A 27,473-nucleotide genomic window follows, 5' to 3' on the forward strand; every position below is an offset into this window, starting at 1 on the left:
GACTATTTAGCTGAGTTAAAAAAAATCACTTTGAAATTTTAATTTAACTTGTTAAATTTATCAATGAACTTGAGAGAAGCTAGACAGGTTTATAATATATTTTTCCTTTCCTGTCATATGGTATGACTTTCCATTTATTAAATTCTTATATTTTAAGTAAAGTTTTGCTTTTTAATAGAGTCATGAATATTTTTGTTAATGCTTAAATATTTATTGTAATGCTTATTATAGTGTAATAGCTTTTTCCACTGTATCATCTAGCTATTATGGAAGAAAGTTGTTATTTTAAAATATTGATTCTTTCAGTAACCACCCCCAAATCTTGGTTCAACACAGTAAACATCTATTTCTTCATCATGCAAAGCCCTCTGCAGGTCTAGGCAATTCTCCAGGGAAGTTACCCTTTGTATGTTGACTCAGTAACCATATTGAATTTATCTTGGAACACCCTTTTATCAGAAAATGCTTTCACAATTGCACTTGCCTTAGTCAAGGAAAGGGGAATTGGAGAATTAAGCTTTGACATAATTTAGTTTAAAGCATAAAAAAATGCTTTAGCCTAAAATGGGCAGGGGTCACTACTGCACTGGCCAGTAGCTAGTCACATGACCATGACTACCCTTAAGAAGACGGGAGGTACGCTGACGTAGAGGAGCATGGGATATTTGTGAATACTGGTATGTCCTCCATATTGGTTTTGTTGATGCAAATCTCTTAATAGGTGCAAGAATATTTCATTTGCTTTTTTGCAGTTTCTTGGCAGTTGTTTACTTTATCTTTAAATAATTTTATTGACTCCTTTAAAAATCAGGTAATTCTGGTGAAAAACTTTTGAATGATTTAAGTTAATATTAGGGGTATGGGGACATTCTAACTCTTATGTGAACTTAAAAGGCAAACCTCAAATGTTGTGTAAGTAAATGTAAACTTTGCTATTGAAAACTGAAAATGGAAAGAGGCTTCAAAATAGAATAAAATTATCTTGTATTAAAACAGTGTTGAATTTTTCAAGTGACTTTTCATAGTCTATTTTAGTAATGCTTTTATTTCCTTGATCTATTGGTGTTATGAATATCAGCATATTGTTTTATGTTAAATCATCCTTATATTCAAGGACTAAATTATTGTTGATTATTTTTACTGTGATAATATACTTGATTTAATTGAATTTTATTTAATAATATTTTTAATAATATTAATCATTGAGATGAATCTGCTATTTTCCTTTCAGTGTTATCTTCGCTAACTTTTAAGATATTGGGGATTTATTGCCTTTAAAAATGAAATGAGCAGTGTTTCCCCTTTTTACATGCTCTAAAATCCCACTCCAGTATTCTTGCCTGGAAAATCCCATGGACAGAGAAGACTGGTAGGCTATAGTCCATGGGGTCGCAAAGAGTTGGACACGACTGCGTGGCTTCACTTTCACTTTCTTTCAAAATGGCTCATAATATGGGAAAATTAAAAAGAAATGCCCCTATAAAATAATATAGGCATCTTGTGACTGAGTGATAGTCACTCAGTTGCGTCTGACTCTTTGCGACCCCATGGACTAGTGTTCCAAGCTCTTCTGTCCCTGGGAATTCTCTAGGCAAGAATACTTGAGTGAGTTGCCATTTGGTTGATCCTCAAACACTTGTCATTTTTCCTCTGTCTTTTGTCTGTTTGCATGCAAATGTATACAAACCATTTTAGAATTGATTTTGGTGGTTTATACATCCTCAGAAAAGTTTCTAAAATTTTTATATTTTCAAAATATTAAAAGTTTTCTATGTTATTTAATGCTTTCATTAAAACACTTTTATATTTTTTGTATTTATTTGTGAATAGATTTGACAATTTTTAGAATATTTCCCCCAAACATCAATTCTTAAATTCATTTTCAGTACTGCTTTGTTTCTTTATTCTAATTTATTCATATTGCCTTAGTTTTATATTTTTTTTCTCCTACTTTCCTTGGTTTTCATTTTATCATTCTCTTTTTAACTTCTTTATTTGACTTTATTTTTTCCTGTTTAATAACTTAAGTGTTTGCATCTGCAAATTTCTTTCTGAATACATCTTTGGCTACATACATTGCCTGATGTTATGTAATGATGTAATGATGTAATGTATATTACTGCCTAACAAGTTTGTAATGTTATTTTCCTTTCCTCTTTGAGAGAATATAGTGGGTAGGATGCATAAACTCAGTAATGCATTTTTATAATGTAATGCTTTGTTATTAATAGTGTGGCATAATAAATGGAACTCATGCAGTTTCTGTTTATTGAGATTTTCTTTGAAGTCTAACACTTGCATAATTATTATAAATCAGTGATTCTCATATTTCTAATGAGATTCTTATGAATTCCTGAGGTGCTTCTGGGAATGCATACATCTAGGCCCTTTTTAAAGATTATAATTTATTAGGGGTGAAGGTTTTCATTTTCCACCAATACTTAATTGATCCTGGTATAACTATATTCAGAGAAATACAACTATAAATGATGGAGTGACATTTGAATAAAATCTATATTCTCCATTTTGGCGGGACAAAGTTCTGTATTCCAGAATTGGTTGTCATCGTATTTTTCACCTTCTTAGAAATTACTCCAGCCATTGAAAAGAAACTGGAATTTAATACAAGAAATTAAGTATTTACAACATTATTAGCAACACTGAAGGAATGGGGTCTACATTGGACATCCAGTGAAACTCCCAGAATGTGAAAGAATGGACCTGGCAGCAAAGTTACTGTTTCTGAGGCCACTGCTTTAGTTGCAATGCCTCTCAGAACTCAGGAATTTGTGGAGACTGGAAACTAGAACCCTCCTTCTACCAAACCTGTTTCCACAGCCTAGTTTTCATAGACAGCCAAAAAGGAGTCAGGGATCTGATGAATGTCTTCCCTTCTGCTTTCTAAATCCTAGTAAGGGTACCAAAGTGACAGAACTAATTCACGTCTATAACTGAAAAAAAAAAATTCTGGGGGTTAGAGATTTTAGCTTTCCACTCTCTCCCACTAGACAGAGGATGGCATGGAATGTGAAAGCATTATGTGCTGATAGAAACAACTTGTATTAGGGATGTGTCCATGGACTTGAATGGATGACCTGAGACATCTAGAAGGAGAAATCTATCCTATATTAATTATTCATGATGGAGATGAGGAAGTTAAAGACTGCTTCAAGATTTTGGTCATTGGTTGGGGTTATCCCTGAACATGACAGACACCAAAGAACAATGTTGTGTGTATATAAAGGAAAATAACTTGAAGTAGTAGAAAATATTAATATTATTTTACAAATTTTGAGTTCAAGTTAACATAGAACTATGGCTCAGCTGGTAAAGAATCTGCCTGCAATGCGGGAGACCTGGGTTCGATCCCTGGGTTGGGAAGATTCCCTGGAGAAGGGAAAGGCTACCTGCTCCTGGCCTGGAAAATTCCATGAAATGTATATTCCATGAGGTTGCAAGGAGTCGGACACAACTGAGTGACTTTCATTCAGAGAACATGTAGAATATAATGAAATATCTAAACCTAAACCCACCAAAAAGAAAAAGTTAAAATTTGAGAGAGAAGCAGTGTATACATTTAATATAAAGAAAAATTATATCCAATATTGAAGCCATCAGAAGAAATATAAAGGGAAATTTAAATTAGATGTAGTATCAAAAATAGGAATATGTAAAAACTATTTTAGGAAGATATGTGTCAGGGCAAAAAATCAGTTACTGTGTGGGGACATGAAAGACATGGACTGAATTTCTAATTCTGTCTTTATATGGTATGTTGCATAAGAAAGTAGTTTAATCTTTAATGAAGCTGATTTTGTTACCTATAAAATGACATGTGGCAGTTAGCGAATGCTGCATAACAAAATTCCTCTAAAATCCATTGGCTTGAAACAACTAACATTCAGTATTTCTCATGAGTCTGGAGGAGGTCAGCTAGGAGGTTATTCTGGATAAGACTAGAGTTATTCATGTCAGTTGTGGTCTGGGGAGCTCATTCTGCTGATTTAGACTGGGCTCTTTCACACTTGTGTAAATTGATGAACTGTGGCCTTGTCTAAGACAGCTTTGTCTAGGACAACTAACATCTCTTCTTCATGGTAACAAGCTTTGGGCTTGTCCACTTAGCAAAGAAAAGTTTTAAGAGAAAAAGTCGGAGGGTCTTCTTAAAGATTAGGTCTGGAATTGCAACCTTGTCATTTTCAGTGCATTTAAGTCATAGGGCAGCCACAATTTTAGGATTTGGACAAAAACTCAAACTACAATTGATTGTATTTAGGGGAAGGACTTTATGAGCATTTTTCATTTTCTTCTTTTTGCTAATATTAGTTTAGAAGTTTTGAAATTGATAATTGTAACTAGAAAAAGTATACTTTAAATATATACATTATTTAGAAAGTATATTTCTTAGTATAAAATAAAGCATTAATTCATTTGCAGCCTGAATATTAACTAAGGTGACCCTCTGGTTGGAAAGCTTAGCAAAAATGATTTGAAAAACTTTTCCTAAAATTATGCATCAAATTTGCATAAAATGGCCTTTTTCAGATTTCTATGAATTCCTAGAAGATTAGTTTCTTTTGATCCTACTATCTCTGCCTACACAGTACTAGGTCTCAGTCACAGTAGGTATTGCTTCATTTCTGTACACACTGACCACTAATCCCTTTAATTTGCTTTTTTCACAAGCAGCATTAGCAGTAGGCTTGGGATGAATGCATACACAGACTTTATTGAGGGTTTGGGGTGATCAGGGTGATGTGAGAAGTAACTTCACACTATAGTAGAGGATACAACTTAAAATATAAAATACATTTGTCATTAAAGTTCCTTCTCTCAAGATGCTCTGCCCCAGTCCTGACCCATAGACCTACAGGCTCTTAGCCTGCAGCCCTGTTGCTTGAATTTTTATTTCCTCTCCAGTCTTTTCTACGTCTTGCATGTTGTATCTAATCCTACAAATTCTTGATTTTTTTTTTTTCCTCATGAAAATCAGTCTTGCCAATTCTCTGTCCTCTGCCTCCCTCCTAATATGCCTTTTGAAAGATTCAACCTTTTGACCCAAGGATTTCAGTAAAAATTTTTCTTTAAATGTGAAGAAATGGGAGTCATTCCATAATTGTTATATTTTTTTGCAAACACAAGAAATAGCTGTATGCATTGCTATTTGAAATCATATAAAACTCCCCTCCACCTTCATTTATTCAGTAAATATTTTTAAGCATCTACTATTTTCCATGCATTATGGTCCTCCTTAAGAATTCAAAAGTGAGTATATTTCTGTCCTTATGGAGCTTGTTCCTCCAATACCATCTCATTTCCTAAAGTTGCTAGGAGAATGAAATATTGTTCTAAATTCCTGTCTTATAGATATCAAAGTTTTTCCATATTATTTAAAAAAACATAAAGTGCATATACCAACCTTCAAGGGACATAATAGTAGTAGAACTTGACACTAAGGCAAAACAAAACAAAAAACCAAAAAACAGTGACAACTGCCTGCAAAATCTCTCAAGGAAGAAAATGATTCATTAATTTACCAGCCAACATTTTCTAATCATTTCCTTACTCATTAAGCAGCAAACTCCTAGAGATCAGGATGGTCCAGAAGGAATTTATCATATATTTCTGGACTCAGACATCTCTCTGCCAACTGGGGGAAGCAGAATGTATGTGTAAGGAGCAATTAGATAGCATTAAATACTAAATACCCAAATACAACCATTATTTCAGTGGTCATAAGGAAGGGGAGATGTCCATGAGGACCGATGTGTCCCAAGAAAACTTCACACAAGAATCAGGTCTTGATACATTTTGAACAAATTCAAAAGCATCTTGGTCTACTCTGAACTGGACCCCAAATTGGGTCAACTTGTAAGATAAATAAGCTGGATCACATTTATGTCTCAAAATCAGCCTGGCCATACAAAATTATACCAAAATGTTTTCTTTCTTTCTTCTGGCATGTACCAGTCTCGCATGTCTTTAATTCTATTCAATGCTACATCACTACATGCATAAGATAAAACACCTAATCATAGTCCATTACAAAGCTTTTAATAAGATAATAAAAAATCTACAGATTCCTTTGTGGGAGACAGTCAACCTTCAAGAAGGAAAGAGGCTTGTTGGGGGTGGTAGTGGAATTCAATAGCCCATTCAGTGTTGAAATGTGAACACTAAAGCCACTCTTTGGATAAATTCAAGCCAGATTTGGCCTTCAGCTCTAGCTGGGCAGTTCCCAGATGAGAGCAGGTCTTCAGTCTGTAGAGAAGAAGCGAGGAATAATGCCTCTTTTAATTAGTTTCAAAATACTGCTGCAATGCAGACTGACAGCTTCTGATGCCAGATTGTGAGAAGTACACATAATGGCAGTCTGTTGAAGAAGCCATTCTACTACTCAAGGATATGCTTATTGATATAAATTTAAAAACAAAACAAAAGAAACCAGGGTAAAGTGACATCAGATGACTAACCTAACAGTGAGATACCAGCATTATATCAAGCCAAGGCTATATAAAACTTAAAATCATAAAAATAATACATAGAAACTTTACAACTTGCAATCACTGTAGATTTTCTGTACAAAATTTAAATAAATAATAGCATTTTGTGATAAAATAAAGCACACATGAGCCCACTCTACTATAAAAGTAGAGAGTGGTATAACTAGATGTGACTTTTAAGATTACCATCATTTCTGAGCAAATCAGAGGGCTGGAGTCAGGCACTTATTAGAATTTTTACTGAGATACAAGTTTCAATTCAGTACTATTATGAAAATCTATGAGAATAAGTCTTTTCTGTAGTTGAGTTTTCTAGTAGGTAAATGAGCGTCTACCTCTCAACTTGGCTTCTTTGTAAAGAAATGGCCATCCAGGAATAAAGAAACTATAAGAATAATTGAAAAGGTGGTTAGCCTGTGGTTTAAGGTCATGTGCATAAGAAACTTGTACTGGTCCTTTGGCCTCAAGTGAGCAACACCCCGATTTATGTTTCACCCCCGCACTGAATGTCAGTGCACAGATACTCCTGGGAGAGAACATCTCTTCTCATCTTTAAGAGTTTTGGGGTTAGTTTGATGAGGCTGCCATAACCTAGCACCCAGAAGAGTGACTTCAGTTCAGTTCAGTCTAGTCACTCAGTCAAGTCTGATTCTTTGTGATCCCATGGACTGCAGCACGCCAAGTCTCCCTGTCCATCACCAACTCCTGGAACTTACTCAAACTCATGTCCATAGTTGGTGATGCCATCCAATCATCTCATCCTCTGTTGTCCCCTTCTCCTCCTGACTTCAGTCTTTCCCAGAACCAGGGTCTCTTCTAACGAATCAGCTCCTCACATCAGGTGGCCAAAGTATTGGAGTTTCAGCTTCAGCATCAGTCCTTCCAATGAATATTCAGGACTGATCTCCTTTAGGACGGACTGGTTGGATCGCCTTGCAGTCCAAGGGACTCTCAAGAGTCTTCTCCAACACCACATTTCAAAAGCATCAATTCTTTGTTGCTCAGCTTTCTTTATGGTCCAACTCTCACATCCATACATGACTACTGGAAAAACCACAGCTTTGACTAGATGGAACTTTGTTGGCAAAGTGATGTCTTTGCCTTTTAATATGCTGCCTAGGTTGGTCACATTTTTCCTTCCAAGGAGCAAGTGTCTTTTAATTTCATGGCTGTAGTCACCATTTGCAGTGATTTTGGAGACCCCCCAAAATAAAGTCTCTCACTGTTTCTATTGTTTGCCCATCTATTTGCCATGAAGTGATGGAACTGGATGCCATGATCTTAGTTTTCTGAATGTTGAGTTTTAAGCCAACTTTTTCACTCTCCTCTTTTACTTTCATCAAGAAGCTCCTTAGTTCTTCTTCACTTTCTGTCTTAAGGGTGAGGTCATCTGCCTATCTGAGGTTATTGATATTTCTCCCAGAAATCTTGAGTCCAGCTTGTGCCTCATCCAGCGCAGCATTTCTCATGATGTACTCTGCATATAAGTTAAATAAGTAGGGTGACAATATACAGCCTTGATATACTCCTTTTCCTGTTTGGAAACAGTCTGTTGTTCCATGTCCAGTTCTAACTGTTGCTTCTTGACTTGCATATAGATTTCTCAGGAGGCAGGTCAGGTGATCTGATATTCCTATCTCTTTCAGAATTTTGCACAGTTTATTGTGATTCACACAGTCAAAGGCTTTGGCATAATCAATAAAGCAGAAGTATATATTTTTCTGGAACTCTTGCATTTTTAATAATCCAACAGATGTTGGCAGTTTGATCTCTGGTTCCTCTGGCTTTTCTAAATCCAGCTTGAACATCTGGAAGTTCACAGTTCATGTACTGTTGAAGCCTGGCTTGGAGAATTTTGAGCATTACTTTACTAGTGTATGAGATGAGTGTAGTTGTGTAGTAGTTTGAACATTTTTTGGCATTGCCTTTCTTAGGGATTGGAATGAAAACTGATCTTTTCCAGTCCTGTGGCCAGTGCTGAATTTTCCAAGTCTGCAGGCATATTGAGTGCAGCACTTTTATAGCATCACCTTTTAAGATTTGAAATAGCTCAGCTGGAATTCCACCACCTCCTCTAGCTTTGTTCACAGTGATGCTTCTAAGGTCAGGGCATAGACTTGGATTACTGTGATATTGAATGGTTTGCCTTGGAAACAAACAGAGATCATTCTGTCGTTTTTGAGATTGCATCCAAGATGTAAGGTCTTGATGTTGCATTCTAGGATGTCTGGCTCTGGGTGAGTGATCACACCATCATGGTTATCTGGGTCATGAAGATCTTTTTTGTACAGTTCTTCTGTGTATTCTTGCCACCTCTTCTTAATATCTTTTGCTTCTGTTAGGTCCATACCATTTCTGTCCTTTATTGAGCCCATCTTTGCATGAAATATTCCCTTGATATCTCTAATTTTCTTGAAGAGATCTCTAGTCTTTCCCATTCTATTGTTTTCCTCTATTTCTTTGCATTGATTGCTGAGGAAGGTTTTCTTATCTCTCCTTGCTCTTCTTTGGAACTCTGCATTCAAATGGGTTTATCTTTCCCTTTCTCCTTTGCTTTTCACTTCCCTTCTTTTCACAACTATTTGTAAGGCCTCCTCAGGCAGACATTTTGCTTTTTTGCATTTCTTCTTCTTGGGGATGGTCTTGATTCCTGTCTCCTGTACAGTGTCATGAATGTTCATCCATGGTTCATCAGGCACTCTGTCTTTCAGATCTAGTCCCTTAAATCTATTTCCCACTCCCACTTTATAGTCATAAGGGATTTGATTTAGGTCATACCTGAATGGTCTAGTGGTTTTCTCCACTTTCTTCAATTTCAGTCTGAATTTGGCAATAAGGAGTTAATGATCCAAGCCACAGTTAGCTCCTGGTCTTGATTTTGCTGACTGTATAGAGCTTCTCCATCTTTGGCTGCAAAGAATATAATCAATCTGATTTCAGTGTTGACCATCTGGTGATGTCCATAGAATCTTCTCCTATGTCATTGGAAGAGGGTGTTTGCTATGATCAGTGCGTTCTCTTGGCAAAACTCTGTTAGTCTTTGACCTGCTCCATTTTGTACTTCAAGGCCAAATTTGCCTGTTACTCCAGGTATCTCTTGACTTCCTTCTTTTGCATTCCAGTCCCCTATAATGAAAAGGACATCTTTTTTGGGTGTTAATTCTAGAAGGTCTTGTAGGTCTTCATAGAACCATTCAACTTCAGCTTCTTCAGCATTATTGGTCAGAGCATAGGCTTGGATTACTGTGATATTGAATGGTTTGCCTTGGAAATGAACAGAGATAATTTTGTTGTCTTCGAGATTGCATCCAAGTACTGTATTTTGGATTCTTTTGTTGACTATGATGGCTACTCCACTTCTTCTAAGGGATTCTTGCCCACAGTAGTAGATATAATGGTCATCTGAGTTAAATTCACCCATTCCAGTCCATTTTGGCTCTCTGATTCCTAAAATGTTGACATTCACTCTTACCATCTCCTTTTTGACCAGTTCCAATTTGCCTTGATTCATGGATCTAACATTCCAGGTTCCTATGAAATATTGCTGTTTACAGCATCGGATTTTATTTCCATCACCAGTCACATCCACAACTGAGTGTTGTATTTGCTTTGGCTGCATCTTTTCATTTTTTTCTGGAGTTATTTCTCCACAGATCTCCAGTAGCATATTGGGCACCTACCAACCTTGGGGAGTTCATCTTTCAGTGTCCTATCTTTTTGCCTTTTCATACAGTTCGTGGGTTCTCAAGGCAAGAATACTGAAGTGGTTTGCCATTCCTTTCTCCAGGGGACCACTGATGACCCATCTGTCTTGGGTGGCTCTACAACAGCATGGCTCATAGTTTCATTGAGTTAGACAAGGCTGTCTTGTGATCAGATTGGTTAGTTTTCTGTGATTGTGGCTTTCAGTCTGTCTGCCCTCTGATGGAGAAGGATAAGAGGCTTATGGAAGCTTCCTGATGGGAGCGACTGACTGGGAGAGAGTGATTTAAACAACAGAAATGTATGTTCTCATCATTCTGGAAGCTAGAAATCCAAGATCAAGAAGTCTGCCATATTGGTTTCCTCAAAGGTCTCTCAACTTGGTTGGCAGGTGGACGTCTTCTCTTTGTATATTCAGAGGTCTTTTTTCTGTGAGTCTACTCTTTCATAAGGACACAAGTCAGATTGGATTAGAGCCTATCTTAATATTCTCATTTTAACTTAATCACCTCTTTAAAGACCCTGCTTCCAAATATAGTCACTTCTGAGCTATGGGAGGTTAGGACTTCAACATATGAATTCAAAGGGGACACAGTCCAGTTCATAACATCCCCTCCCACCTTCGCTTTGTTCTTCCTCACCCAGGTACCATCACCTAAAAGTGCATGTGTGTGGGCTTTGTTTTTCTTTTTCTCAACTTTTTATTTTATATTGGAGTATAGCTGATTACCAGAGGAGAAAAAAGGAGAAAAGAAGGATATTCCCATTTGAATGCAGAGTTCCAAAGAAGAGCAAGGAGAGATAAGAAAACCTTCCTCAGCAATCAATGCAAAGAAATAGAGGAAAACAATAGAATGGGAAAGACTAGAGATCTCTTCAAGAAAATTAGAGATGCCAAGGAAACATTTCATGCAAAGATGGGTTTGATAAAGGACAGAAATGGTATGGACCTAACAGAAGCAGAAGATATTAAGAAGAGGTGGCAAGAATACACAGAAGAACTGTACAAAAAAGATCTTCATGACCCAGATAATCACGATAGTGTGGTCACTCACCTAGAGCCAGATGTCCTGGAATGTGAAGTCAGGTGGGCCTTAGAAAGCATCATTATGAACAAAGCTAGTGGAGGGGATGGAATTCCATTTGAGCTATTTCAAATCCTGAAAGATGATGCTGTGAAAGTGCTGCACTCAATATGCCAGCAAATTTGGAAAATTCAGCAGTGGCCACAGGACTGGAAAAGGTCAGTTTTCATTCCAATCCCGAAGAAAGGCAATGCCAAAGAATGCTCAAACTACTGCACAATTGTAGTCATCTCACACGCTAGCAAAGTAATGCTCAAAGTTCTCCAAACAAGGCTTCAACAGTACATGAACCGTGAACTTGCAGTTGTTCAAGTTGGTTTTAGAAAAGCCAGAGGAACCAAATATCAAATTGTCAACATCCGCTGGATCATTGAAACAGCAAGAGAGTTTCAGAAAAACATATATTTCTGCTGTATTGACTATGCCAAAGCCTTTGACTGTGTGGATCACAATAAACTGTGCAAAATTCTTAAAGAGATGGGAATACCAGACCACCTGACATGCCTCTTGAGAAACCTATATGCAGGTCAGGAAGCAACAGTTAGAACTGGACATGGAACAACAGATTGTTTCCAACTAGGAAAAGGAGTATGTCAAGGCTGTATATTGTCACCCTGCTTATTTAACTTCTATGCAGAGTACATCATGAGAAACACTGGGCTGGAAGAAGCACAAGCTGGAATCAAGATTGCTGGGAGAAATATCAATAACCTCAGATATGCAGATTACACCACCCTTATAGCAGAAAGTGAAGAGAAACTAAAAAGTCTCCTGATGAAAGTAAAAGAAGAGAGTGAAAAAGTTGGCTTAAAGCTTAACATTCAGAAAACTAAGATCATGGCATATCGTCACATCATTTCATGGGAAATAATGGGGAAAGAGTGGAAACAGTGTCAGACTTTATTTTTGGGGGCTCCAAAATCACTGCAGAGGGTGTCTGCCACCATGAAATTAAAAGACACTTACTCCTTAGAAGGAAAGTTATGACCAACCTAGATAGCATATTAAAAAACAGAGGCATTACTTTGCTATCAGAGGTCCATCTAGTCAAGGCTATGGTTTTTCCAGTGGTCATGTATGGATGTGAGAGTTGGACTGTGAAGAAATCTGAGTGCCGAAGAATTGATGCTTTTGAACTGTGGTGTTGGAGAACTCTTGAGAGTCCCTTGGACTGCAAGGAGATCCAACCAGTCCATCCTAAAGGAGATCAGTCCTAGGCGTTCATTGGAGAAACGTCAATACTTTTGGCCACCTCATGTGAAGAGTTGACTCATTGGAAAAGGGTGATGCTGGGAGGGATTGGGGGCAGGAGGAGAAGGGGACGACAGAGGAGGAGATGGCTGGATGGCATCACTGACTCGATGGACATGAGTTTGAGTAAACTCTGGGAGTTGGTGATGGACAGGGAGGCCTGGTGTGATGCGATTTATGGGGTCACAAAGAGTCAGACGTGACTGAGCAACTAAACTGAACTGAACTGAACTGATATCTGATTAACAATGTTGTGTTAGTTTCAGGTATACAATAAAGTGATTCAGTCATACATATACATGTATTTATTCTTTTTCCAATTCTTTTCCCAGTTAGGTTGTTACAGGATATTGAGCAGAGTTCTCTATGCTGTACTACTACTGCTAAGCCACTTCAGTCGTGTCCAGCCCTGTGCCACCCCATAGACGGCAGCCCACCAGGCTCCCCCATCCCTGGGATTCCTCAGGCAAGAACACTGGAGTGGTTTGCCATTTCCTTCTCCAACGCATGAAAGTGAAAAGAGAAAGTGAAGTCTCTCAGTCGTGTCTGACTGTTCGCGACCCCATGGACTGTAGCCCACCAGGCTCCCCCATCCATGGAATTTTCCAGGCAAGAGTACTGGAGTGGGGTGCCATTGCCTTCTCCACTATGTTGTGCAGCATGTCCTTTTATACATAAGCTTGTGAAAGTGAAGGTTGCTCAGTCATGTCTGACTCTTTGTGACCCTGTGGAGTATACAGTCCATGGAATTTTCCAGGCCAGAATACTGGAATGGGTAGCCTTTCCCTTCTCCAGGGGATCTTCCCAAACCAGGGATCGAACCCAGGTCTCCCACATTGCAGGCAGATTCCTTACCAGCTGAGCCAGCAGGGAAGCATACATAAGGTTATCCATTTTAAATACAGCAATGTGCACATGTCAGTCCCAACTCCCTATCCTTCCCCACTCACTCTTACCCCTGGCCCTGGTAACCATAAGTTCCTTCTCGAAGTCTGTGCATCTGTTACTGTTTTGTAGGTGAGTTCATTTGTATCATTTTTTTAGATTCCACATACGTGATATCATATAATATTTCTCTTTCTCCATCTGACTCACTTCATTCAGTATGACAATCTCCAGGTCCATTCATGTACTGCAAGTAGCACTGTTCATTTTAATGGCTGAGCAATATTCCATTGCATTTATGTACCACATCTTCATCATCCATTCTTCCGTTAATGGACACTTAGGTTGTGTTCATGTCTTGGCAACTGTAAACAGTGCTGCAATGCACACTGGGGTGAGTGTATTCTTTCAGACTGTTTTTCTCTGGGTTTATGCCCAGGAGTGGGATTGCTATCAGTTCTATTTTTAGCTTTTTAAGGAACTTCTGCATTGTTCTCCATAGTGGCCGCATCAATTTACATTCCCACCATCAGGATAGGGGGCTTCCCTGATGGTTCAGAGGGTAAAGCATCTGCCTGTAGTGCAGGAGACACAGTAGTTGCGGGTTTGATCCCTGGGTCAGGAAGAACCCCTGGAGAAGGAAATGGCAACCCACTCCAGCATTTTTGCCTGAAAATTCCCATGGGCAGAGTATTTTGGAAGGCTATAGTCCAAGGATTGCAAAAGAGTCAGACACAAGTGTGTGGCTAAGTACAAGCCCAACAGTATAGAAGATTTCCCTCCTCTCTGCACCCTTCTCCAGCAGCATTTATTGTATGTAGATTTTTTTGGTGAGAGCCAAAAGCAAAATTACAACGAGATGACACCTCATACCAGTCAGAATGGCTATCATCAAAAAATCCACAAACAAGAAATGTGTGTTGGCTTAACAGTCCATTTCTTCCACTAGAATAGAAACTCCCTGAGGGCAGGACTGCATTGGCTGCCAGGGCCATGGTAACATTTCTGCATGGAGAATGTTGTCTGGCTGACAGTGAATCTGGCTTACAGTTTCAACGAAGAATCAGAAACTTAAAAACAAACAAGCAAACAAGGAATATTAGTCAGCAAAAACAGGTATTTGTGAAAGTCTTGCGATATATAACTTTAATTGTCCAAGGCCTTTTTTCAAGCAAAGACCCTGCACTAAGTAATGTTTTATAATTTGTGGTTAAAATGTTCGTATAAGCTTGCCAACAATATATCCTTGGGAAAAACCATTCTCTTTTACTGGAAATAAATACATTTTTTTTGGTACTAAAATACTTTAGAAAAAATATGATAAGATTAAACAGACTTAAAAAATGGAATGTCCTTACACAGAAATAAATAAACAAAAAACAAAGAAAGAAAGAAAAGAAAAAGGAAAAGAAAATATTTCTTTAAAAATGTTGCTACTCCTAAAACCCCATCATCTGGGTACCATGGTCATGGGCCTACTTTCTGTCATCAGTTAACTGACTTTCTGTGTATCTTTCCAAGGTTTCTTTTGTAATGAATTGTGACATATGGGGATTAATTTCCTTTCCCTTTTTGCACTTAAAAATGAAAATTAAAAAAGCAAAGGAAATATAAACATACCCACAGATTTTTTTTTTAAATCTGTAGTTCTCACTGATTTTACATAAAATTTCCAAATTGAAAAGTCTGGAGAAGTTAATCACAGAAAACAGTCCATTAACTAGAGCCATTATTGAACAGGGGTGAACTAAACCTATCAAGTGGGCTTCCCAGTGGCTTAGAGGTAAAGAATCTGCCTGCAATGCAGGAGACACAGGAGATGCAGATTCGATTCCTGGGTTAGGAACATTCCCTGGAGGAAGGTGTGGCAACCCACTCCAGTATTTTTGCTGGGAAAATCCCATGGACAGAAGAGCCTGGTGGGTTACAGTCCATGGGGTTGCAAAGAGTTGGGCATGACTGAAGTGACTGAGCAGAGCATGGCAGACATATCAAATGCCAGTATTTAGCCTAGATTTCCTCTTAGAAAATAGTTCTCAAACTTGAATGTAGATCAGCATCACATAGATTACTGGTTTTCCCTCCTAGAGTTTCTGATTCAGGAGATATAAGGGTGGACCCAAGAACGTACATTCCTAACAAAGTCTTAGGTGGTGCTTATGATTTTCTGTGGTGTTACTTTTAGAATCTCTCTCTAAGACATCATGATGGCATTGGAGTGGTAGCAGCTGGCTTTTCTGAAGACCTTTTCCCGAAGTCCTAGATGATCCTGATATGGCAGAAAGTTTAGAGTAGAGAGTGTTTAACAGTTACATGATGCTTCACCCTCCTGCTTTAGAAGCCAAACTACTTCCATAGCTAATTACATGGGAAAAGAGAGGGCAACTTGGTAGATATTTAGTCTATAAAAAAAGCATCATATGGGTAAAATGGATTGGGAGTTATGGATTAGCAAATGTAAACTATTATATATGTGCATAATATGCAAATGTAAACTATCATATGTGTGTATATATATATATATATATAGAATGGATAAACAACAAGGTCCTAAAGTGTAGCACAGGGAACTATATTCAATATCTTCCAATAAACCATAATGGAAAAGTATATAAGAAAGAATGTGTGTATATATATATATATATATATACATATATATATATACACACACATACATATATCACCACCTGGGATGCCCATTATACATAAGGGCATTATATATATAAGGGCATTATATATATATATATATATATATATATATATATATATATGGCATATATAGTCCATCCCAGGTAGCGCTAGTAGTAAAGAGCCCACCTGCCAATGCAGGAGATGCAAAAGATGTGGGTTTGATTCCTGGGTTGGGAAGATTCCCTGGAGCAGGAAATGGCACTCCACTCCAATATTCCTGATTTTTATGGGCAGAGGAGCCTGGTGGGCTACAGTCCTTAGAGCCCCAAAGAATCGGACACAACTGAGTGAGCACACACACACACATATATGTGTATGTATATATGTATATGTATATGTGTATGTGTATATGTATATGTATATAACTGAGTCACTTTGCTGTATGGCAGAAAATAACATTGTAAATCAATTATACGTCAATAAATTATAAAAATGCATCACAGTCATTTTTCTTGGGATGAAGACTTCCCCTATAACTACTTTAAAATTAGAACAAATAAGATGTGCTTATTGGAAAATTAGAATTTCCTGAAGTACTTAGAATAATAGAGGGAAATCTCATATCCCCTCACTTGATGCAAACTCATGTTTGAACACCCATCCAGGTTACTTTGTTCTTATTTCTCTTGAAAATAACATTTAGAGGCATCTACTAAAGTGTAGAAAATGAAATCTGACTCTGGTGGATAAGTTTGCACTTTTTGGAAAACAGGGTGCTTGCAGGAAGATGCTGATACTGTACTGATGCTCAAGTGGGCATGGCTTATTAACTAGAGCTGAGACAAGAGCTGGATCTCATTATCTAGATCTGCCATCCAGTGAGTGATTCAGGGCCCTCACTTGCCTGGCTCTTTCCAGGACCTGGGAGAGGCCTGAACAATGTGTTCATATGGTCACAGACTTTTGTAAATATTGTAAAACTGTAAGATATTTGTGTATCTTACAAATTTTGTGTATTTTCTTCATCCCCCACCCTTGTCCCCTAAACTGTAGAAAATTTTATTCAGGTCCAGTTTGGATAAAATTCTAATGCTTTCTATAGATGAAAAAAATTTGAAGGGAAAAAACTGCATCTTTCACTGTAAACTATATGCTCTTTTTTTGGGGAAAGATCTCTTTAATTTTATGAAGGAAAACAAAACAAAAACAGGAAGCAGTTTCATAGGAAGACATTTTACCCTTTCATAATTTATCTTTAACAGGTGTATTGCTGTCTATTGAGAGATCAATTTAATGAAGTTATTTGTGTCTCTTAGCTTTTATTTTAATAATTCAAGGCTACTAGCAAATTCACAGATCAAAGGTTTAAGTCTTAATTGGTAACTTGCCTTTTAAGGCGCCTTAATCATTTGAGTGTAGTTACATTGCACTGTTAATATAAATTTCATGGCTTTTTTTCTTTCATTTCTGTCCAAATACTCATTTTGAGGTGTTCCTCATTTGTTCTCCTTCAGTCAGCCTGATTCTCTCAGTCCAATGATGTTGGTTCTGATAGTAACTAGCATATCGTTAACTACTCTGAGCAGCTAAGCACAGCACTGTAATCCTCAGAGTGTCATCTGTGAATAGAGGGGTGGTGAATCATATCTTTCCACCACCTACTCCTCCACCCCCAGGATTAAATGAATTAATTGATTAAGCTCAATGTCTTGCAAATGGTGGGGTCTTTGTAAATACCAGATGACTTTGCATAAAGGAGTAGAAGACTGGAAGCTAGTTAGACAATTTTGGTGTTGATATAACTGGTCAAATATGTCCCCCAACCACCCAACTGTTTGCTGAATTAGGAAAAAATACATGCATGTTGTTTTGCCTTGAAGCAACTTTGAGCGACTGTACTTGATGTAAACTAAAAAGCTAATGATACAGATCTTGAAATCAAGCCTGGACCTGTATAATTTTTAAAAATCAAAACATAATATATCATTAATGCTAAAAACATAAATACTGATCTCATGGAAGGTGTTAAGATGACAAAAGCTTCATACAACTGAATTGCCTCTTCTGGTCATCTTCAGTAGACACAGATTATAACCCAACTGTGAATGTAAAGAATAAAAAGTGAAGGTGAAAGTAGCTCAGTTGTGTCCGACTCTTTGCGACCCCATGGACTATACAGGCTATGGAATTCTCCAGGTCAGAATACTGGAGTGGGTAGCCTTTCCCTTCTCCAGGGGAATCTTCCCAACCCAGGGATCAAACCCAGGTCTCCCACTTGCACGCAGATTCCTTACCAGCCAAGCCAAAGGGAAGCCCTTAGTATGAATCAAAAAATGGGTAAAAACAATTTTGTTGATTCTGGTATAGACTGCTATTATATATTGCTATATACTGCTGTTCATCTTTTGATATTCACCCTCTACCTTTTACATTAGCACAGAATCCCTGAGTTTTAACTGAATTTACAGCTGTCAGAAAAAATAACAACACATTTTTTCCCTCCCTTGAAGCTAAGTGTGGCCATGTAACTAACTTCTGGCCAGTGAGGTGAAACTAGAAGTGTATGCAACTTCTGAGAAATGTCTTTAAAGCAGGGACTGAGAGGCATTGTGGCCTTCCTTGTCCCTTCCTCCACCCTTCTGTTATAGTGAAGACGTCACGGATAAAAACGAAGCCGCCATCTTAAACAGGAAGTGACTTTCAGAGTGGCAGTCACATACGAAAAAGCAAAAAACTCGGAAGGATGTGAGTTCTTCAGAACTTTGTGGAAGAGGGCCACTATAGCCACCTTAATTTGCTTGAAACAGGAGAGATCAAATTCTTACATTTACCGCTGTTAGTTGGAATTTCACTGTTACGCACAATAAAATCCAACCTTCACTATTAGTCTTACTGCAGAAGGATTTGGAGGACAAATATAACATTACAGGAACTTCCTTGTCACCCTCAAGAAACTATGACTTTCTTGAAAAGGTGTATTTCTTTCTAACTTTATTTGCTCATTATTTAGAATGTAAACAAATGGTTGCAAAAACAGGACAATTCTACAAGTCATGTGTGCATTCATAACAGTATTTTTTTTTTTCCATAACAGTATTTTTACTGAAAGAGTTTTCTGTGAATATATATATATGAGAAAAATATATTAAAAAAATAGGGTTTCATGAGACAAAGTTACAGAGTTAAAAAATAGAATATATCTGCAAAATTCTTCTATTTCGAGTCATATGCATGTTTAGAAGCCACCCCAAACCCTTTGTAAAACAGAGCAGAATAAAGAACAAATCAACATAAAGCAAACAATTTTTTAGACTATAGTGTAGATGCAACTTCTAACCAGGGCTAGTCCTATGTTGAGAAGACCCCCTGGAGAAGGAAATGGCATCCTACTCCAGTATTCTTGCCCAGGAAATGCCAAGGTCAGAGGAGCCTGGCGGGCTACAGTCCATGGAGTGTCAAAGAGTTGGAAGCAACTGAACGACTAAACAACAACAACATATTATCCATGGAAATGTTTTTCATTACCTGAAAAGAAGACTGCTTTTGCACAGGTGAAGATTGAGCTTCTTCATCCAATAGCAACAGCAAAGCTCTGACACCTACCTATTTAACCCTTGCCTTTCCTTTGATCAAGTGGTACCAATTTAAATGTCAGCTCTGGCAAAGGGATCAGGCATTGGCCAAAGTAGAAACTGACCCACCAGGTCATCCCATGCAAATAACTCAATGACCATCATGTGAAAACTTTTGGTGTTCATAGATCAGGAAAATATCTTTACCAAAAATGTTCAGTTGTCAAAGAACCATTTTACCTCTTGTGTGCACACATGTGCACATGCACACAAATATGTTTTGAGAAAATGAGGATAAGAGAACTGATCTATCCTAAAACTTTAAATCTTGACTAAAGGCATTCACATATTAATATACAAAGGAGTCATGGTTAAAGGTTAAAAATGCATATGCCACAGTGATATCATATATTGGTGTGTTATATGGATCTGTTATTTGGGTGGGCTTAGAAAGTAAAGTATTTGAAATGAAATAAAGACAAATGAAATTTCTAATCAGTTTATGGTCCTGGAGAATTTTCAAACCAAAGTTATTATAAGAGTAATGTAAGCAGGAAGATATAAGAAAAAAAGAGAAAGAAAAGAAAGAAAAGAAAAAAAAAGTCAGTTAAGTGGAATTTAAGTTGTTAGGCTACAGTGTAGAACTCCATTACCATATCTTTCTTTTTTTTAATAGTATTCTCTGAAAAGCACTAGATGTAATAAAGTCAATTTAAAATTTGTTCTACCAATCTTTTGCATCTGTAATTTTCCCATTAAACGTAAATGCCCATGAGGCAAGCTATTTGCATTACATTGCATTTGCAGTCTTTAAAACAAACTATAAATCCCCTCCTTGTTTCATGTGATTGATGCTGTGTGTATAAATACCACCATAAACCTCAAAGGGGGCTAACAGTGACAGTAAATTAAAGTTTTCAAGTCTGGCAGCATCTCAGCACTCCAGCCCTTGATCTTAAGCAGTGTTGTTAACCCCCGCCTCATTGCCCTCCTGAACTCACCTTTTTTTCCCCTTCTTTCCTGCTCTGCCCCCCATTCTGATTTCCTTGGGAAACACCTTCCCGGCCATGCAAGTCACACCAGGGCAGGGAGAGGCAGTTAATTAAATCGAGGCTGCAGTGGGCTTGCTGGAGAGCCGAAGGCCCTGACTTGCAGCCCTCCAGGATCTGAGATCAAGAATGTTGCAGACCCCTTCCCTCTGTAAACAATGGTCAGCCACAGAGATACTGATTAACTGGCAAAACCCCCATGATTAGCTGCTTTCATGGTGATTGTCTTCTGCTCAGCGGCCTTCCCATTGGGAGGAGGAGACATGAGTAGTTGATGGAGAAAGGATGCAGAGGAAAAGGAAGAAAGAGACTTCTCAATATATTTTTCAATTTCCATGTATTGAATCACCTCTTCATTCTCATTATTTTATTCTCCATTTTGAAAAGGCATGACGGATGTAATTACTTTTTATTAAAACTTAGCCTGGCCAATAGCATCTTCACCTAGATTGGAGGCGTTCCTTGAAATGTAAACAAATCTAATGCCTTTCTGGAGCTTCAGAGGACCCTTTAGTCGCTGTAATTAATTGATGGGTACAGCTGGTAAATTATTCCTTGTCTCCATCTTACTGCAGTAGAAATAGATTTGGAGAAAATGGTGATCAAAATGGTGATCCTGGAGAAATCATAACTGTTGACCCACTGACTTTGCCTCCCCTCCCAGTATGTGGTGAGTCTTCTTGAACTTGGAACAGTAAATTCCTTGACCAACCTCATGTGATTGCTCCCAAAATTGAGCCAAGGCTAATTGATTCAGGGTGCACTGTGGTTTCTCATTGTTATCTCAAATGCTCCCCATATTTTTTTTTTTACTTTTTTTCCCTAGAATAAAAGGAACATAATTGTAAAATCCCATACCAATTTTTTTCTCTAGCTGTATGTTTCATATATGACTTCAAAATAGGAACGTAAATTAGCAGAACCTCACAGCTCATATATGCAAAATTCTTGGGGGAATGACAAATCATCAAGGATGGGTAAATTATTCCTCCAGAAGGGAAAGGAAAGACACAGAGGAAAAGCAATTGGGAGGGATGCGGGAAAGGAAGACAGAGGAAGAGAAGTGAAGGCAATGAAACAGTGAAGCTAATTAATTAATTTAGGCTATTAATCTGGACCACATGTCCTCTGACGATCTCTGAATCAATGGTGGATCCCAAGTGAATATTGACAGGAACACTGAAATATATTTGGAAAAAAATACTTCTATGCTTTTTCATTTCTTCTATGATCTTTTAAGGATCTAGGAGGAAGAATCCAAGAAATATTGACACTCTGAAGAGAGTGTCTCTACCCAAGATAGATTTCTGGAGACTTCCTTTGTCTGTTTTCTTCTGAAAGACAGAACTGCTGACCACGGAATCTGCTTCTTCTGCTGCCCAGAAGCCTTCTTCAAGGAGGTAGCTGTGACAATCCATTCATCTTTCTCATTATACTGCTGTTTTTTACAAGTCTTCCGTATGCCTGATGTAACGAAAGTGAAAATTCCTGTTGACTTGGTTAAAGACACGAAGTTTATTATCATTTCTGCAAGGGACTCTTGGAACTCATTTACAGCCAAGTAAATAAATGGTGGAGAAGAGGGAGGAAACAGCTATTTATAGTCTTCACTATGTGTCTGTCACCCTATTTGGTGATTTCACATGTTATCAACCTTTGCAATAATCCCGTCAGGCAGTTTCATTTTTCTTTGTCAATAAAATAGGGAAAATGATGTCTAAGAAACATGTTCAAGGTCCTCCAAATGATAACTGGCGGTAGCTTGTTTTTATTTTTTTTTTTTTGAGATTGTCCTTTTCTCTCCTCAAAGTTTCTAATGGAGCCTGTTCCAAAACACAAAATGTGAAATCTTAAAGGCAGATCCTAAGGACAGAGACATAGACACCAGTGTCTTCCAGTAAACACATGGGTCCACCTGATTTTGGGGCTATTCATACAAGAGTTTATAATCTCATGTATCTTCTGGCCATCTGGTTATTGTTTCTGCTGTTGGAAATAAACAGAATAAGGAAAGTAAATTCGTGTGTGTGTGTGTGTGTGTGTTATACATGTGAATTGGGTATAGAGGGAGCAAGAAACAGAATGGTATAGTAGAAAGAAAGCCTGAAAGAAAAGTGCATATTTGGAACAGATAGAATTTGGTGTAACAATTAGAAACAGGGAAAGCTAAATGCAATATCTTAAACTTCTGTCTTCCCTTCCCCCCTTCTTCCCAATCATTCTTCCTCTGTGCCTTTCTTTTCCTTCTGGATTAATAGTTTCCTTCAACATTTTTGAAGGTGTGTCATCTCCCCAAGAATTCTGCATAAATGACCAGTGGAGGTTCTTTTCATCTGCATTCTTATTTTGAAGTCATACATGAAACATACAACTTGAAAAAAATGGACATAGGATTTTAAGATTTTTTTGTTTTTCATTTAGTCTAGGAAAAATAGAAAAAAAAAGAAAAGCACTCTGGGGAGTGTTTGAGATACCCCAGTTCACCTTGAATCAATTAGCTTTGGCAAAAGTTTGGGGAGCAACCCCACATGATTATGCTTAAGATCACACAAAAGCCCTTTACAAAAATAAACAATTTCTCTCCATACCTTGATGGTGCTAGTGGTAAAGACTCCACCTGCAATCCAGGAGTCTAAGGAGATGCAGGTTCAATCCCTGGGCCAGGAAGATTCCCCTGGAGGAGGAAATGGCAACCCACTCCACTCTTCTGGCCTGGAGAATCCCATGGACAAAGGAACCTGCAGGCTATAGTCCATGGAGTCATAAAGAGTGGGGCACAACTTAGCACACACACACTCTATACCTTGGGCTTCCTAGGTAGTGCTAGCAGTAAAGAACGCACTTGCCGATGGAGGAGATATGAGACACAGATCTGATCCCTGGGTTGGGAAGATTCCCTGGAGGATGGCATGACAATCCAGTATAGTATTCTTACCTAGAGAATCCCATGGGCAGAAAAGCCTAACAGGCTACAGTCCATAGAGTCGAAAATAGTCAAGACCGAAGTGACTTACACATATGCATGCATGCTCCGTACATTTCTGGCCCTAATGTAACAGTTATCCTGTCAAGATTCTCCATTTCAGAACTCTTCTCACTTTATTCTCATTCCCAGCTCCTAAATCAAAATATATTCATTTGTGTCCCCTTTCCTTGAAGGACTGTTTCAGGTTAGATGCACTGACAAACGGATTCCCATTCCAGTGTCATCAGAAAATAATTCAGATGTGTGTCTATTTGATTGACAAAATTTAAGGCCTTAAATCAAAGGAAGGGCTAGTGGTATAAAATACCTGGTCTCCAATTATGTGGTGATAGTGGGTATGATCTTAAAGCATATAGGAGTGCTGTCCTATGAATAATTCCTGCTTGCACATTTGCTCATGGCCTTCAAGGGGCTTCCCTGGTGGCTCAGTGGTAAAGAATCTACCTGCAATGCAGGAGACCTTGGTTTGGAAGACCCCTTGCAGAAGGAAATGGCAACCCACTCCAGTAATCTCGCCTGGGAAAATCCCATGGACAGAGGAGCCAAGTGGGCAACAGTCCATGGGGTCGCAAAGAGTCAGACACAACTTAGCAACCGAAAGCATCAAAGTCAGGGGCTCTTCCTGTCTGTGATTCCTTGTCCTGGGGGATCTGCAGATATTTCAAGCTCTGAGTGTGAGTCTTGGATGAGTTGTTGGTGAGTTTAAATATTAATCTCAGGGACTGATATTCTCATGTTGTTCTCACGTCATTGAACCTATCAATATTCTTTAACGTCAGCTTAGTTTTACTTAATTTAAATACATAGAAAGGTGATTACCTTTAAGGAGAATAAAAAATTCAATAAGGCACAATGCCTGCCTTTGAGGATAGTATACATTATTACTATTTAATATGAAATAAACCGTAATAAGTGATTGCAAATGGTGCAAAATGTGATGAGAATTCTGAGGCAAAAGATAGGGTTCTAGACTTGGCTCATAGTATTGTATCCCTTGTTCTTACAGGGCAACCGAGAACTAAAAGGTCTTTGTCCTTCACCTCACAAAGTTTCTGTCTTATTTAGTGAGAGTGGGTATAGAAGTAAGAATGAAATGTGGAAACACTCAAAGAGAAATTAATATAAATAATGACCAATTAATATAAATATCTAATGGCGGGGGCCAAATCGTAGCTCGAAGGGGAGTTATGAGTACCTGTAGCATGTCTTTTGCAATGTCATGTAAGAAATTGGTGAGGAGAATGGTGTAATTGAAATACATTTATTTCAGTCAATAGTAATTTGATTCTTGATACCATGTGCTTTTGTTGAATGGATTATGTATCAAAGTGTGGAAGGAATGTGAATTAGAATTGGAACCAGGACAGACAGAGCTGAGAGCAATGGGAAATGCTACCCAGGAGGAAGTTTTTGTCTTAGGCAAATGAAAAACACGGATTGGAGCAAGGTGAGATTTCCTGAATAGGGGATGACCTAGCCAAGTCTAGGGGTAGAAACCAGAAAATAAAGATGGGAGATGGTAGGGTGGTCGGCACGGCCAAGAAAGATTTCTGCAAAGACCAGAGAGGGGGGGAGAGTCAGAGGGTATGGCTGTTCCTGTTTTGAACCACAGATTGCTGGGAAGGTCAACTGGGACGGCAAGATGATCACTCTGATAATTAAAGTGGGCAAGTGGGCTGGGTGGAGATTGTGGAAAATGGGGGAGAGACTATGTTTGGTTGGATAGCTGCTCAAATCAAGCCTTTTGTTCATAGGTGGAAATGAAGCTCCTGTGTTGCCAGATTTGAATTTTCAAGAAAAACTTAACAATCTATATTTTTTCTTTGAAGTCTCTCAATTGTTAAATATTGGCCACACATTCAAATATCAGGCTCTTTCCTCCAGATGCATCATAAAACAAAGAAGAGAAACGCATGTTCCGGTCTTCCTTGGTGAGAGCTCTAATCTGATTAATTTGGTCTTACCTAAATGTATTTAATTATTTTTGGTCTGACAGTATAAAGTGTAGAAAAAAAAATCTCTGTTGCTATTGCGAGAAACATGAACAAAATTTTCAATTTTCCACTTTGAAAGATTTGCCAAGTTGTTTGATCTGTTTCATCATGAATTTCTATTAGGAAGAAGACATATCACATACTAGAAATATAAGCTGCTAGGTAGTGCACACAAAGTAAATTTGTACTTTTGATTCTACTGTAGTTCTGAATTTTTGTGCTTTTTTCCAGTCCTAAATATATGTATTCTCAATGCTTACTTATTTATATACTTTAATACCCCCATTATATCATCTGGGGAAAATGACTTCTTTGGCTTTGTTTTTCCTTTTTATGCAAAATGAGAAAGATGCTGCTAACAAAATCACAAGCCCAGAATCTCTGAATGAGTTATATAATCAAACCCTACAATTGACACAGACTCTATAAACAGAGACTATCAGAGTTGAAACTCATACTAAAAAACAGGGTTGTGGCAGATTCTGTTGTGTCACAGAACTCATTTCTGTTTCATTCCAGCTATGCATCCTTGTTCTGAAAACTTTCAGATTTGGCAAGTACAGCATTTCCACTGCCCAATGTCAAAGGCATCCCTCTTCAATATTATAAAAGCTCACATCTTTGTCAGGTCATTACTGTTTTTCAAGAATTAATTGATAGGGATTACCTGAAGAATCCAGAGGAAGAGCAGGTGCTTTGACCTGGCTATCACGGAGGCGGTAATAAACGTAATGATGGCTTGCTGCCTGCAGATTCGTGGCACCAGGTACCCATTTCAGCCCAAACAGATTGCAAATATATCCCTCCTCTCCAATCACCCTATTAATTTGGAAATACTTAGATCTAAATTTCAGCATAGGAATCTACAGATCCTACCAATTACAATAAGCCACCTTGTCCTACTAAAACCGCCACAATGCTGTTTGGTTTAAGAGAGAATGATAATTTAACTTTGGAATAATCTTGTCGTGGTAAAAAGAATTAAAATTATAACTCTTCCACAATTGTGCTGTGCAGCTTTCTATAGACAGTAGTGTGCCGAATTTCAAGTAATATTCTTCTGTTGCCCCATATCCCCAGGTCCTGGATAAAAATGAAGTGTGCATTTCATAAGAAGATCCCAGCGAGCAGTAATAAGAAAAAGTATTCAATCATAGTCAATTGGTTAAAGCTTTGGGGATGGGCTCAAGTCACCATTTTCTTCTTCTTCTTCTTTTTTAATAAGGACACAAATAAAAAAATTAAACTAAGCTATTTTTCCGCCTCAGCCAGATCGAATCAGCTAGGGAAACAGATGCCATTATATCTTTAGCAACATGAAGATAATGTCCATTGGATTGTTTCAGAATTAGTAGAAGCATCATCAATCACCTCAATTACAATAAACAAAAATTCTAGTCAATGTAATATAAGATCCTTTAAGTGTAACCTGAGATCAAATAAAAATATATACCTGATGCCATTGTGTTACTGCCCCCAATTAAAAAAAAAGGGAGGGGGAGAGGAAGTGTATTTTTTCCATTGTTGTTCTTTCATTGCTCAGTTGTGTCTGACTCTTTGCAACCCCATGGCCTATAGCCTTCCAGGCTCTTCTGTCCCTGGGATTCCCAAGGCAAGAATACTAGAGTGGGTTGCCATTTCCTTCTCCAGGGGATTTTCCAGACTGAGGGATCAAACCTAAGTCTCCTGCATTGGCAGGCAGATTCTTTGCCTCTGAGCCACCAGGGAAGCCCTATTTTCCATTAAATTTATCTGTCTGTCTGTCTATCTATCTATCTATCTATCTATCTATCTATAAAGAAAAAACCTGGCAAC

The 27,473-nt window shown here is 38.0% G+C and overlaps 1 long non-coding RNA gene across 2 annotated transcripts; it reads left to right on the forward strand.

Annotated features, from left to right (window-relative positions):
* Nucleotides 1-439: 439 nt before the first annotated feature.
* LOC110143200 (uncharacterized) lies at nucleotides 440-27,115 on the forward strand. 2 transcript variants are annotated; one of them, XR_011491883.1, is made up of 4 exons: nucleotides 440-677; nucleotides 21,254-21,348; nucleotides 21,919-26,424; nucleotides 26,739-27,115. It is a non-coding gene; the product is annotated as an uncharacterized lncRNA (long non-coding RNA). The 2 variants fall into 2 exon arrangements; XR_002315534.2 differs by having other exon boundaries at nucleotides 21,919-25,595.
* The last annotated feature ends 358 nt before the right edge of the window (nucleotides 27,116-27,473 follow it).

Source organism: Odocoileus virginianus, chromosome 16 (genome assembly GCF_023699985.2).
Source record: "Odocoileus virginianus isolate 20LAN1187 ecotype Illinois chromosome 16, Ovbor_1.2, whole genome shotgun sequence".
Lineage (NCBI taxonomy): Eukaryota > Metazoa > Chordata > Mammalia > Artiodactyla > Cervidae > Odocoileus > Odocoileus virginianus.